Source organism: Cryptomeria japonica, chromosome 2, assembly GCF_030272615.1.
Source record: "Cryptomeria japonica chromosome 2, Sugi_1.0, whole genome shotgun sequence".
Classification (NCBI taxonomy): domain Eukaryota; kingdom Viridiplantae; phylum Streptophyta; class Pinopsida; order Cupressales; family Cupressaceae; genus Cryptomeria; species Cryptomeria japonica.
Genome location: NC_081406.1, coordinates 201013106 through 201026524, shown reverse-complemented (window position 1 = coordinate 201026524; position 13419 = coordinate 201013106). Strand labels below are relative to the sequence as shown.

Genomic DNA, 13419 nt, shown 5'->3' with positions numbered 1-13419 from the left:
AGCGAACCCAAGAAAGCCCACGTCAACTGATCAAAAAACTTGGAAAAAAAAACACTTTGTAAACATTTTTAAAAGCAAAAAATATCCTAAATACCTGATTTTGCCCTAAAGTGTGAGCACTTAACTTCTTTCACCTCGTTTCACAAACACAATTGAATAAAACAACATTTTTGCCTCCATGTTGCCATTGTTGTTCTTTTAAGGTTGTAGCATTTTTCTTTATGATTGAGGGCTATGTAAGAGAAATATCTACATCAACAAAGAGAAAGAGTTGCATTGGAAAGATTTATCTATCAAAGATGAGTGAATCTTGTAATTTTATTCAAGAATTTTTCCATTTTTTTCAACTTTTTTCTTTTTTTAAGTTTTGGAAAAAAAAAAAAAAAAACCTTTTATACAAAATACATGGATTATAATGCCCATTTTTTTAAAGTCGAAGGGTTGTAAGTTTGCAATGGATTTTTTTTATGTTAATATAGAATGGCTAATAGTTCTAGTTCAATTGCCCTAAATGTAGAAAGCTCATTTAAATTTGATGCAACATCACCTCTTTGGCAACATACAACCATGATTGAACAACTTCCTAGTGATAGGGATTACAATCAGCATTGTAACTACTGTGGAAATGAGTATAAGAGCTCGTATAGTCAAGTGAAAGCTTGCCTATAAGAAATGAGAGTTTGTCTAGGGCAACTTAAAAAGATTGCCAAAGCAACAAATAATGGAATATATTAAAGAACAAGAGGATGTTGACATGGAAAGTAATAGATCAAAGGAAAGAGTACATCCTCTTTCCAAGAAAGGATTGTAAAAATCACTTAGTGGCTTATCACAACCGACTAGTCCACATCCCTTCTTGACGTAAGCGAGTATGCAAATGAGAGCATTGCTTGTTGCATTTATGGCAATGAGTTTCCTTTCAACCAAGTAGATATATAGAGTTGTCTTTGAGATAAGTACAAAAAAGATACTGATGAATCGTCGTATAAACGGCCAAGGCTCTATTCACTTACAATCTCTTGCGATAAAAATTCTCTCTCAAATATACATCTTTTAATTTTTTACTTTCTAATTTTTCATTTGCTACTCTACATAATATAATTTATAATTTATGCTTTGTAATTGTAAATGTTGTATGCAAACACAAGAGGTAGCAAGTTCTTCAACCAAGTGGAATTGGAGCACATGCTCCTTCATCCACTCGGTTAAGCACGACCAATTGGGTGCAAAAAAAGTTAAGGATTTGGTCTTTGTGCACTCCAAATTGTGTCTCTTGCCACATAAGAGACATAATTACAATGAGAGACATAATTACGATGAGGAGGTGATTAAAAATTGGGATCTAAATTTTGGGTGCACCAACTTAGATCCTACACTTGCACAACTTACCGAAGTTTCTATAGACAAGACTGTTGTGACCATTTCACACATCGCCCCATTAGAAGGGGGACCCCCTCTTTTTGCCTTAGGTTTTGCTTTCTCTTTGCTTGTTTTTCTCTCTGCTTTTAGGGTTTTGAGTGAGTGAGTGGTCTGCCTAGGTTGGCTAGATTAGGGCTAAACCTTGGAAGCTCATTTTAGGGTTTCTTTCAAGCTAAGTCTAGTCTTGTTTAGGGAGGTTGTTAGTCATCTGCCTGAAGCCTCAAGATTGCCAGAATGAAGCATGCTTTTCAAGAGAGTCAAGTTGGTTAGATCAAGGAACAGGGAGAATAGGTCTCAGGTCAAGTCTAGATTGAAAGAGAGTTTTTCTTGTCAGGGTCCTGTTTGTTTCCCTGTCTAAGTCAGTTGAGCAGAGCCAGTGAAGAAAAGGAGTTGGTTTGATTAAGTTTGATGGAGGATGAAGCGAATCAAGGTAACATCTAACCTGGAAATGTCAAAATCGCTCCTGACCCTTCCAAAGGGTCCAGGGCGAAAATCCTTGTAGACCTCCTTTTCTTCTCATTTTTGACTGAATGATGCTTTCTAGGGCATGTTTGGAGGTGAATTGATGTATTCTTGCCTGGAGAGGGATTTGATTGATTTTTGAAGAGCAAGATGATGCCTGAAAGAGGAATTTCGCTCCTGACCCTTCCAAAGGGTCCAGAGCGAATTTTATCCTAAACACTTTTTTCTGCCTTGGATAGACTTGCAATCTTGTTCCTAGCCTAGAAAATGGCCTAGAAAATGATCTAACTTTGCTTTGTGAGGTGGTTTGAAACTTGAAGACTGAGCAATTTGGCCTGGAATGGAGATTTCGCTCCTAAGCCTTCCAGAGGGTCCAGGGCAAAAATCTTATTAGAGCTTATTTTTCACTAACTTTGGCTAAATTGTGACGTGCAGGGTCTCTTGGAATAAAGATTGGACATCATTTGATACCTTTGAAGATTTGGAAGCTTGCAAAATGAAAAATTTTGGACAAGAAGGGAAATTTCGCTCTTGACCCTTCCAGAGGGTCTAGAGCGAAATTTCCAAAAGCTCTTATTATGCAGTGAAGAAGGTCAAGTTTTAGGCATGAATGAAACGAGAATAACTTGCTTTTGCCTCCTGAAGATGTTTTAACTTGGAAAGTAAAGGATTTTGCCCAAAAGGATGATTTTCGATCCTGACCCTTCCAGAGGGTCCAGGGCGAAAATTCTTCAAACACCTATTTTTCTTGCAAAATCAAGTCACTCTTTGGTTTTTATGGCTTGGATGAGAGGAGAGTGGTGTTTCCTTCCTTTGAGAGATGAATTCAACTTGAACTGATGATGGAATAGGCCTAAAACCTAAAAATCGCTCCTGACCCTTCCAGAGGGTCCAGGGCGAAAAACTCTATAGGAGACATTTCTTGCTCAGTTTGGTCAAATTGAAGTGTCAAAGGCATGGTGAAAGGAAGAATGAGCATGTTGAAAACCTTGGGCATGTTTAGAAATGAAGAAAATGATGGATTCTGGCCAAGAAAGGCAATTTCGCTCCTGACCCTTCCAAAGGGTCTAGAGCGAAATTCCTTATAAACACATTTTTGAGCCTTTCTTGGACATGAGATTTTATTCCTAGCATGATGAAACATGAAATCCCACTTGACAAAGAAGTTTTAAGGTGAAGAAATGAAGATTTTTGGTCAAGATTGTAATTTTCGCTCCTGACCCTTCCAGAGGGTCCAGAGCGAATTTCCTTAAAACCACCTTTTGCTATCAAATTTTGTTAAGCCAAGTATGGGATAAGGTCAAGCATAGAAAGAATTACCCCTGGGAGTGAATTGAGGTTGCAAGAAATCATCAAAAAGTGAAGGAATTGAGCCAAATGGTGAATTTCGCTCCTGACCCTTCCAAAGGGTCCAAAGCGAAATTCCTAAAAACACCTATTTTCTTGCAAGGTCAAGGCAACTTTTTAGATTTTATGCCTCGAATGGGTGTGAAGAAGTGTGTTTTGCCTTTTGAAGATGATTGAGATGGTCAAGAGTAAGCAATTAAGCCTAGAACATGATTTTCGCTCCTGACCCTTCCAGAGGGTCCAGGGCGAAAATCCTAAAACCTATCTTTTCTTCCAAAGATTGGACTAGACCAAGCTTAGACATGGGTTTGAGAGGACTTTTGAATTGCCTTGAAGTGGAATTGGATTGCTAAGAATGAAAATTTTGAAGCCAAGAGGGAAATTCGCTCCTGACCCTTCCAAAGGGTCCAGAGCGAAATTTCCAAATTCTCCCTTTTTCTTGCAAATTTAAGACAAGATTTTGCTATTCATGACTTGGATGGGAGTGAGGCATGATGTTCCATGACTTGGAAATGATTTGAAGATGAAAGGATGAAGGAATTGCCCTAAACCTAAAAATCGCTCCTGGCCCTTCCAAAGGGTCCAGAGCGAAAAATCCAAAACCAGTGCATTCCTTTCAAGTTTGTGCTAAGACAAGGCTAAACCAAGCTGGAAATTGCCCTTGAGACCACCTTTCAGTGGATGTTTGTTCCAAAAAAATGATGATTCTAGGTCAGAGAAGGATTTTCGCTCCTGACCCTTCCAAAGGGTCCAGGGTGAAAATCTCAAAATCCCCCTCTTTTGCCTTGCAGGAACAAACCAAGCTTGGATGGAGTGAATGAAGAAGACCATTGCCTAGCCTTGACAAAATGATGGAGTAAGCCTAAACAAGAAAAATCGCTCCTGACCCTTCCAGAGGGTCTAGGGCGAAAAACCCTAAAATCACCTTTTTCTCCCAAATTTGAGTGAGACTAAGCCTGGACTACAATGAAAGAACCTATTTGGATTGCCTTGAAGAGGTTTTGGACCTTCAAAAATGAGAATTTTGAGCTCAGGAGAGAATTTCGCTCCTGACCCTTCCAAAGGGTCCAGGGTAAAATTTACATTTTCACCTAATTTCCTCATGTGAAATGATAAAAGTTTGAAATGCAAGACTTTGATTAGGTCAAAACAAACATAAGCTCGCCTTCCGGGAGATTTTGGAGTCAAAAACAAGGTATTCAGAACCTAATTTGAAAAATTGCTCCTGACCAGGGCGAAATTCTTAAAAACACCTATTATTCATCTTGTTTAGGCTAAGTTGAAGGCAAAATGCAAAATTGTGATGGTAAACCTAGGTTGTGAAGATTTTGATTCATGAAGCAAACTAGCCTAGATGAGAATTCAAACAAGTCTTGAAATAATTTAGGCCTTCATCACTTTGGATATTTCAGTGCCTAAGAAGCAAAGAGCCTTCATTAAGCCTTGATCAAACCTTGATGTTCCTCAATTTTTTAGCCAAATTCAAGACATTTGGGGAGTCTAAATCAAGTTCACATGAATTAGGGCATTTGCAATTTCATTAATTAATTTCTAGGCCTTGAAATAATTGAAAAAAATCCACCTTTGAGCTTTGGAATTAATTTAAAAAATTAAAAAATTATGCTTGAGTGCTCAAAAATCATTATTGTGCCTTTACAAACAAGTCGGCCATCTTTTGAGAGGAGTTTTATTTTATTCCCTATTTGCCAAGTCAGCCTTGAGGGAAATCAAGGTGAGAGCCCTATATAAGGGAGGTGTATTGTAGCATATTCAAATCATTCTTTCATTATCTCTCATGCGAACTTGAAGAGCATATTTGGAGGTGTGAAATTGAGTGAGTTGGAGGATAATTTCCAGATTTTGGAAGGTGTTTGAAGGCGAATTTCCAGATTTTGAGAAGCTAGTGGAAGGCGAAGCTTTTTGAAGGCTAATTGAGGCATAATTCATCCAAAGGAAGAGCACAATTCAATCCTTATCCAGCAAAGTCTGATCTTCTTTCTTCATTTTTCAAGGTTCATAGTTAGGCTTTCAAAGGAGAAGGTATGAAGAATCCTTTTTGAAGTTCTTATTCAAGACTTGTTTTGATTTTGATAGCATTTTTTTAAGTCTAAGTCTTGAAAATCCAATTTTCATTCATAATTAATTTGAGGAATCATGTCATTTTCAAATTAATGTTTTGAATTATTCCCTTGGGAGGTCTTAAATTCTATGCTTTAAGGTATGATGCTTAAAGACTAATTTTAAATTTTTGTGTAGGCATCAAATGACGACCCCCAAAGCCAGAGGATCTACTAGTCGGCAAGCTCTCATCAAGGAAGATCAGAGGAGCGACGAATTGGAGACCAGGATCGTGTCCAAGTGGAATAATATCGGAGACACCAACTTAGGAAACTTCAATGTGAAGAAGTTTCGAGAGGTCCCCTACATTGGCAAGCCATCACCTGTTGCGAGGAGGATAACTGAGAGTGGCATCATCAAGGCTGCAAGTTTCCCTCCCGCAGTCAAGTGTCATGAGCTGATGATCGAGTGTGCCCGCCACTATGACTCACAGTCAAGGACAATCGTAACCAAAGATGGGAACATCTTAGCCTACCTTTCAAAGGAAGTTATAAGCGAAGCTCTTCATCTTCCAGACCATAAAGACATGATCTACAAAAGCTTAGAAGGAGCAAGGTCGATCTATGAAGATGATCCTGAGTCTTGTTTGAACTTCATCAATAAGAATTGGTTGCTCAAAAGTCGGCCTCGCCTGAACAAGATTCCCAATACATCACATAGGATTGACTTCCAGGAGGAATACAGAGACTTGATAACTTTGCTCAATCGAGTTACAGGTGCTTCTCAAGCCTTCTTCTTCGAAAAGTGGATGTTCTTCTTCATACAAGTGATAGTCCAAGGAAAAGGAATGCTTCATTGGGCCAAAATCATTAGCAATTGTCTGGACATGCAGTTGAGAAGGCTAAGACCCACCAAATCATTCCACATGAGCTCATATGTTATATATGCCTTGATCAGGAGTTTCGAGTATGCAGGGCTACCTCACAGAGGAGTGATTGGAAGAGGACCCAGAGAAATAAGAGTTTGTGATTCTTATGTTCATCTGAATCATCCACCTAGAAGTGACTACAAATTAGTCAATGACACCTTCACGATGAACATTACCAGGATATTGCAAGGAGGAATTCACAATCGACTGTCTCTGGATGCACGAGAGCTTGTGAAGAAGTATGGCGTATGGTTCATCTAGTTTCAAAAGTTCACATACATCAGAGTTCATGGGTGTCCTTCACCTCCTTACATGTTGCCAAGATATCCAACAGACAAGATAGTACTACTTGAGGTGACTAGACAATTGGCAGCTTATGCGAAGGCATCCAGACACAAGCATGGAAATGGGATTCCCGTGCCCATCATACTAGGGAACTCAGTTGAGGTGTGTCCTACTACTCAAGCCGCGGAAGATGCAAAGAAGGAATTATCTTTATACTCATTCACATCCTTTGCCTCGCGAGAGAATTTTGATCCTCATGGTTATATGGAGGAAACAGTCGGTAGGAAGTACAAGCATGAGTTTCAGGTGGAGGACTTTTGGATGAATCTCCCAAGTGATTTAGAGGTCAAAAGAAAGATGCATTCCAGGCTACCCTTAGACCTCATCAATAAATGCAAAGTTTATAGAGTAGCCGATCAAGCCCAGGTTAATGGTCGATACCTCCAGTCATCCTATGAGAAAGAAGACAAAGAAGTGAAGATAGATTGGAATGAGCCCGAAGTTTTAGACTTGAGAGCTTTGATGGCTCCCGTTTTATCCTGCACTCGCAGATGGGTGGATGTACAGCATCAAAAGTTGAAGGAGCAGAATGTATCAATGACATTCACTTTGGAGGCAAGACCAGAAGGAGGAGAAGCAAGTGTGAGTGAGAATACTTCTCATTCCAAAGGCTCAAAGAGGAAAGAAGGACCTGAGAAGAAAGAACCTTCCATTAAGAAGCAGAAAACAAATCCTGATCACCCACCAAGCACATCTTCTAGGCATGAAAAGGAGGCGAGTCAAGGGGAAGATCAGAGGCAGATAGTATATGAAGTTGATGAGTCTATGGAATCCATGGTACAGAATGATAAACAAGAGAAAGGACAGACACCTCAGCATTCATCAAGTCAATCTCCCCAAATTGATGCTAATGAGCAACACGAAGAAAAGAATGATGATGAAGTAACATCTCCTCTCCGGGAAGACAGGCCACTACCTAAAGAAATACAAGTGAGGGAAACAAGATCTCCCATTCCTGATTGGCTGAAAGAGAGACTGACAAGGGTAGTTGTGGTTGAAGAGGAAGAAGATGTGTTTGACTTGGAAAGCCTTATAGGAAATTCTCGTGAGGTAATGGAAAAGAAGGCCACAAAGACGTCTAAGGTAATTAATGATGAGACAGGATCCAGGAAAGTGTAGGTAGCTACACCAGTGGTGGATAAATATGAGGATGAGATTCTTGCAGAAGAATATGACTTAGAAACATTTGAGCTTGGTCCACTTACCTCCGCGCAAGCGATGGAAGAGGTAACTGATTCATTTGAAGCACTTAAAGACAAACTTAAAGGAGAAATGGAAAAGAATAAGAAGCTTGAGAGGGAGGTTAGTGCTTGGAGGAACTATTTTAGTCATCTTAATCAGCCCTTGAGACATCAGGATCCAGCAGTATCTCCTTTACAAGCACTCCCTCTTGAATCAGTAGGTGAGGCAGAAAGAGTGAAGAGCTTGGTTCAACTTATGAGTTCTTGGATTGATAAATCCCACAAGGTAGTCGTTGAATTTGCAACAAGAATGATGAAGACAGTTCATCGAGCTATCCAGGTCCTTGAGATTATCCATAATCTAATGATAACTGTAGCTGCATTCACTCATACTAGAGATGTTATCATTCCAGTCTTACAAGTGATAAGAGAAACACCAAGATGGATTCTGGCACAAGAAAAGATAATGGATGGAGGAACCCATAACCTCCTACAGTGGTTAGCTCTGCTCCAGATGAAAGAGGTCTTTTTTGAAGATGTCAACACCAGATGCAGCTGAGTTGAAGGAATCATTCATCCAATTCAAGACAAGGTGTTTGAGGTGTTGTGTACCATTCTTGACAAGCGGATCGAGATCGAGATAGATGTGGACATCCAAGAGTTGGAGGATAGAATCAAGGTCATCTTTTGCAAAGAGGAGAACATCATCACAGATAAGCAACAAGATCAAATGTACACTACTATGTTCCTGATTGAGAAGACCAAAGAACTTGAACCTGGATGGGAGGCAACTCTTCTCACTACTTTTGATCAAGTCCTTCACTTGGAAGAACGAATGAAGAATCTTCCTGAGATTCCCATTGCTGAGATTGAGGGAATTGTGTCCAGATTCATTGAAAATGCTAAGAAAGAGCATAGGAAAGGGAACAAAATTCTAGATGAAAAGTCGTTATAGAATGATGTGGCAACTTAATTCCTATTGGTCTATGTCTCCTCGGTATTTGTGCCAATTCTTTATTGGCTATGGATTAGTGATGTTTATCTAAATGGGGACTTTTTTGTAACAAACCGTAATTAGGGTTTAGGTGTCACAATCTCAGCTATTGATCTTCTTTTGATCCGGGCCATTCATTGTATTTGAGGATGTTATATATACCCTCACTCATTTCATTTTAAGAAGTTAAAAGAGTTAGAGAGAAGTTAGAAAAAAGAGAGAGAGCTTAAAGAGAAGAAAGTTAGAAAGTTATTGTTGTAGCAAGATTGAGTAGTGAAGAAAGAATTTTGAACAATTGTTATCCATTTGGTTATGAGATCAATAAAATATTGAAGTTATGGTGTTTTATTGCAATACTTGTGGCTATCTTCATGATTGTTTATCTTCTTGAATCACTCTCAGTTGAAATAGCATTTAAGTTCTAAGTTTGAAGGACGAAGTGTCGTGCTTGATCTTCGATAAGATTCATATTCCAAACCACTAGCTCCTTACTGATTGTAAGGACACCTTGTGTGGTCAACTGGAAACATTGAGATTGATTAAGAGTTCAATCATTCTTGGAAGTATTGATATATATCTCTATGATAGTATCTATATCCTTGATGATTTGAAAAACTATTGAATCCCCTTAGAAGATCGCATCAATTCCAGTAGAGTTGTAATTTCTTGGCGATACTGAAATTGGTAGAATCTTATCAAGTCTAGTCTTCATTGAGTCATTCTTAGGATTAGTTCAAGTATTCCTTCTTAGAAACTCTTATCTTTTGACATTTTTTGAAAATCCGTTAGTGTTAGGAGAATCCTGTTCCTGCATTTGGAAAGAAAGTAACGTGGACAAGCTTTCTCTGAAAGTATGTAAGGCCCCTTGAAGAAACAGCATTTACAACGACCACTGGTGCTTATCCACACATAGAGATCCTACAATAAAGAACCTTGAAGTCATCCCGATTGATCCTTTTCGCAACATCTCCAACATTCGGAGACTTTAATCAAGAGAGGATAAGGTACCTTTAGGTATTTTATTATGTGTTTGGTCGTGTACAAAATACACATCAACAAAGACAAATTATATTTATGACATGGCTAGTGGGAGTGGCACTACAACTAATTGTGGTTCAAATGAAATTGAGCTAAATGTTGACTTTGATGCTCCCTATTGAATACGGATTGTAATTTTCATTTTGTATCGACATTTGATAAATCATTGATTTATCATATTGTGAATTTACAAGTATTTTCCTTCTTGCAAATTAATAAGGTATTTAAATATTTTGTTTATTGGTGATTATGAGTATTACTATTTTTATGATTTTCAAATTTTTAATATATATATAGAACCCATACTGGTAATCATGTTAAAATAATATTAATATCTTCTATAATGGTCATCTTCTATTTTTAGTTGTCGACTCATTTAGTTTTTTAGTTAATTAGCTTTTAAGCTTTATTTAGCATTTAGCTTTTTCTTTTTAGTTAATTAGCTTTTAAGCTTTATTTAGCATTTAACTTTTTAGTAGTTCACTTTAAACGACTTGTTCTTAATTTAGAACGTCGTCTTGTAATCTCTATATTTACGCTTGTATATTGTTGAATACATTATCCGATTACTGAATCATTCATTCAATTTATTTTTCATGGTATCAGAGCGGGTCATTGGGATTCTTTAAAGTTTGGCAATTTTTTTAATAAAAATTCATGGCCTTCTTTCTGGAATATTTTCCAGATTTTTTTTTATTGTTTTTTTAATAAAAAACGATTTTGCTTTTTTGAAGGCTTTTTGAGGGTTTCAAGGGTTTCTAGGTTCGTCGGCGAATTTCTTTGTGCTCGGCAGCAATTCATGTTTTTTTTAGGGTTCTGGAGATTTTCGGGCCTGCAACCTGGAGTTTTTTTGCAGATTGAAAATTTTCCTAGGGTTTTTGCAATTTTCGACTAGGGTTTTGACCCTTTAGTTCAAGTCAAAATTTTATTTTGCTTGCAGATTCTTGGTGGGTTTTTTGAGACCTTGACTGGGTCACCGTCAGATTTTTCTAGGTGCATTGTTGTCCGTGCCTCGATTTTGGAATCGTCTGATTTGCATTCTGTTTTCAAATTCTTGGTGGGTTTTTCGAGAGCTTTTTTGGGTTGGTCTCAGATTTTTCTGGGTGCCTCGTTTTCTGTGCCTCAAATTTAGTGCTAGTGAATTTGCCTTGGGATTTAAAAACAGTCAACGATTTCTACTAATTCTTGGGACGTCGAGAATTTTGGTGTCTTCTGGGCGTTGTTTATGTTGTACATCCAACCTAGGGTTTCTGCCCCTTTTTTTTTGCGTTTTTTGGGGAAAATAATCGTCAATATTTTTCTGGTTTTTTAACAAAAAAAATCAGAGGTGTTTTTTTATTTTCTGCAAATTATTATTTTTTTCTGATTATTTTCAAGAAAAATTTCAGGTTTTAACTTTGTAGAAAATTTTAATTTCTGGGTTTTCTTCCAAACCTCAAAATTCTCGCATTGGGATTCGTGTCTCGGATCCCACTCCGGGGCTTAAGATTTTTTGTGTAGCTATTTCTATTCTGATTTTTTATAAGATTCTTCTGTCTCATGCTTTCACTAGGTTGACCTCGTTCGACCTCCATTTTTGTGATGGCATCTTTGACCAACATCATGTTGGAACACAATCAAAAGTTCAACAGTTGCCACAACACTTGGAAACAGTGCATGTTCACGATATCTGAATATAGTTACCTTTATCAGATTGATTTAGGCCAGACCTCGTCTTACAGGTCCCAGGGTTTTCATGATTTTTTCCTGAAAAATTGTCTGTCAGTTTTCTGATTTTTTCCACGAAAAATCATGGGAGGGTTTTTACGATTTTTTCCTCAAAAATTGTTCGCAGGGTTTATAATTTTCCCTTAAAATTATCTCATCTGTAATCCGCGATATTCGCGTAAGATTTTAGTTATCTGGGTTTTGCCTTTTTTTCCCACAAAAACGATGATTTGTAACCTTAGATTTCTTGGTTTTTCGATTTTCTCCTCAAAATCGTAAATTCTCTTTTCGAGGGTTCCTATTTCAGGGTTTAGAATGTTTTCCTTAAAAATTATTATCTGTCATCCGCAAAGCTTGCGTGAGATTTCTAGGTTTTCACGATTTTTTCTTCAAAAATTGTTTGCTGGTTTTTACAATTTTTCCCTCAAAAATCATCTGTAATACATGAAGTTCGCGTGGGATTTGTGATTCGAGAAGTTCTCTAGTTTTGATCGATTTTTCTCCTAAAAAATCGAGCTTTGTTGCAGTCAGTTTAGGTCGCACCTGCCAAGGCGAACATCTGCAACCGTGGTATCTTGCAGTCAATTTTGGAGTTGTACTCTTCTGCAAAAAGGTTTGCTGATTTTTTCCTCAAAATCATTGTTTCATGCTTCAGTAATCCGTGTGTGTCAGATCTCTAATTCGTGTGTGAAGGCTACATTCGCTTGGATGGCTTTTGGTACTCTTCATCATTTACATTCTACAGATCCTGGGAGCGTCTCCATAGCAGCAGAGTGTTCTTTGTATGTGTGATGATAACACCTGCAGTGTTTTCTGTAGGGTATTGACTACGATGACCATTAGGGAGGGTGTTAAAATAATATTAATATCTTCTATAATGGTCATCTTCTATTTTTAGATGTCGACTCATTTAGCTTTTTAGTTAATTAGCTTTTAAGCTTTATTTAGCGTTTAGCTTTTTCTTTTTAGTTAATAAGCTTTTAAGCTTTATTTAGCGTTTAGCTTTTTAGTAGTTCACTTTAAACGACTTGTTCTTAATTTAGAACGTTGTCTTGTAATCTCTATATATACGCTTGTATATTGTTGAATACATTATCCGATTATTGAATCATTCATTCAATTTATTTTTCAAATCATACCCATACCCAAGGAAAAAAGTGTCATATTGACGTACCTAAGAATGTACCTATACCTATACTAAGACCAAAACTTAGAGTGGAACTCTTATGATGTAGAGAAAGGGGATTTTAAGCCTCCTAACACAATCCAAATTCATTAAAGAGGTGCATGCAAAGTACTTCCCTCTCAAATATTGCCATGATGTGTAGATGAGATTCAAATTGTTTAGACAAAAGAAGGATCAAGCAGTAGACAATCTACATGAGTTCCATACATTCTACGCAAAATTAAATCATTGTGAAACAAATCTAAACAAGCCTTGAAGTACAATACAGTTTCAACACTACATATAAACCAAAATAGAGTTGTTAAACATTGAAGAGAGAATAATTGGAATGCCATTGAGATCAAAATGAAACCATAGATGAATATGAAAGGCATTGCCTCCTCTTGTACCTCACATAAGAACAAGTCTTTATGAAACACTCTAGTTTGCATTACAAAGCAACAACCTTACAGTGGGCAACCTTAACCCACATCACAAGGGGGGCTACTCAACCAAAGATTTCTGCCCCCATGCAAAACAAAGGAAAATGAAAGAAATAGACAATATAGTCCTAACAAAGTTGACACATATGATGGCCAAGAATACCATGTGCCAAAGACGCTGCTCACAAAAACTTTGCAACTCATAGCTAAGGAAGAACAAAATACAAACCCTAGAGTTCTTAATTGCCTAAAGACCAATGTCCAACCAACATCATTGCTGCTAAATGTGAATAACAGATTCATTGGTAAAAATATCTTCTTCATTAACTGAG

At 37.6% G+C, this 13419-nt stretch overlaps 1 protein-coding gene across 4 annotated transcripts in view; it reads right to left on the bottom strand.

The window, feature by feature from the left end:
* The window catches only part of LOC131046295 (protein PHYTOCHROME-DEPENDENT LATE-FLOWERING), a 125179-nt gene that overhangs the window by 97017 nt on the left and 14743 nt on the right, over positions 1 to 13419 (bottom strand). The window lies entirely within an intron of this gene.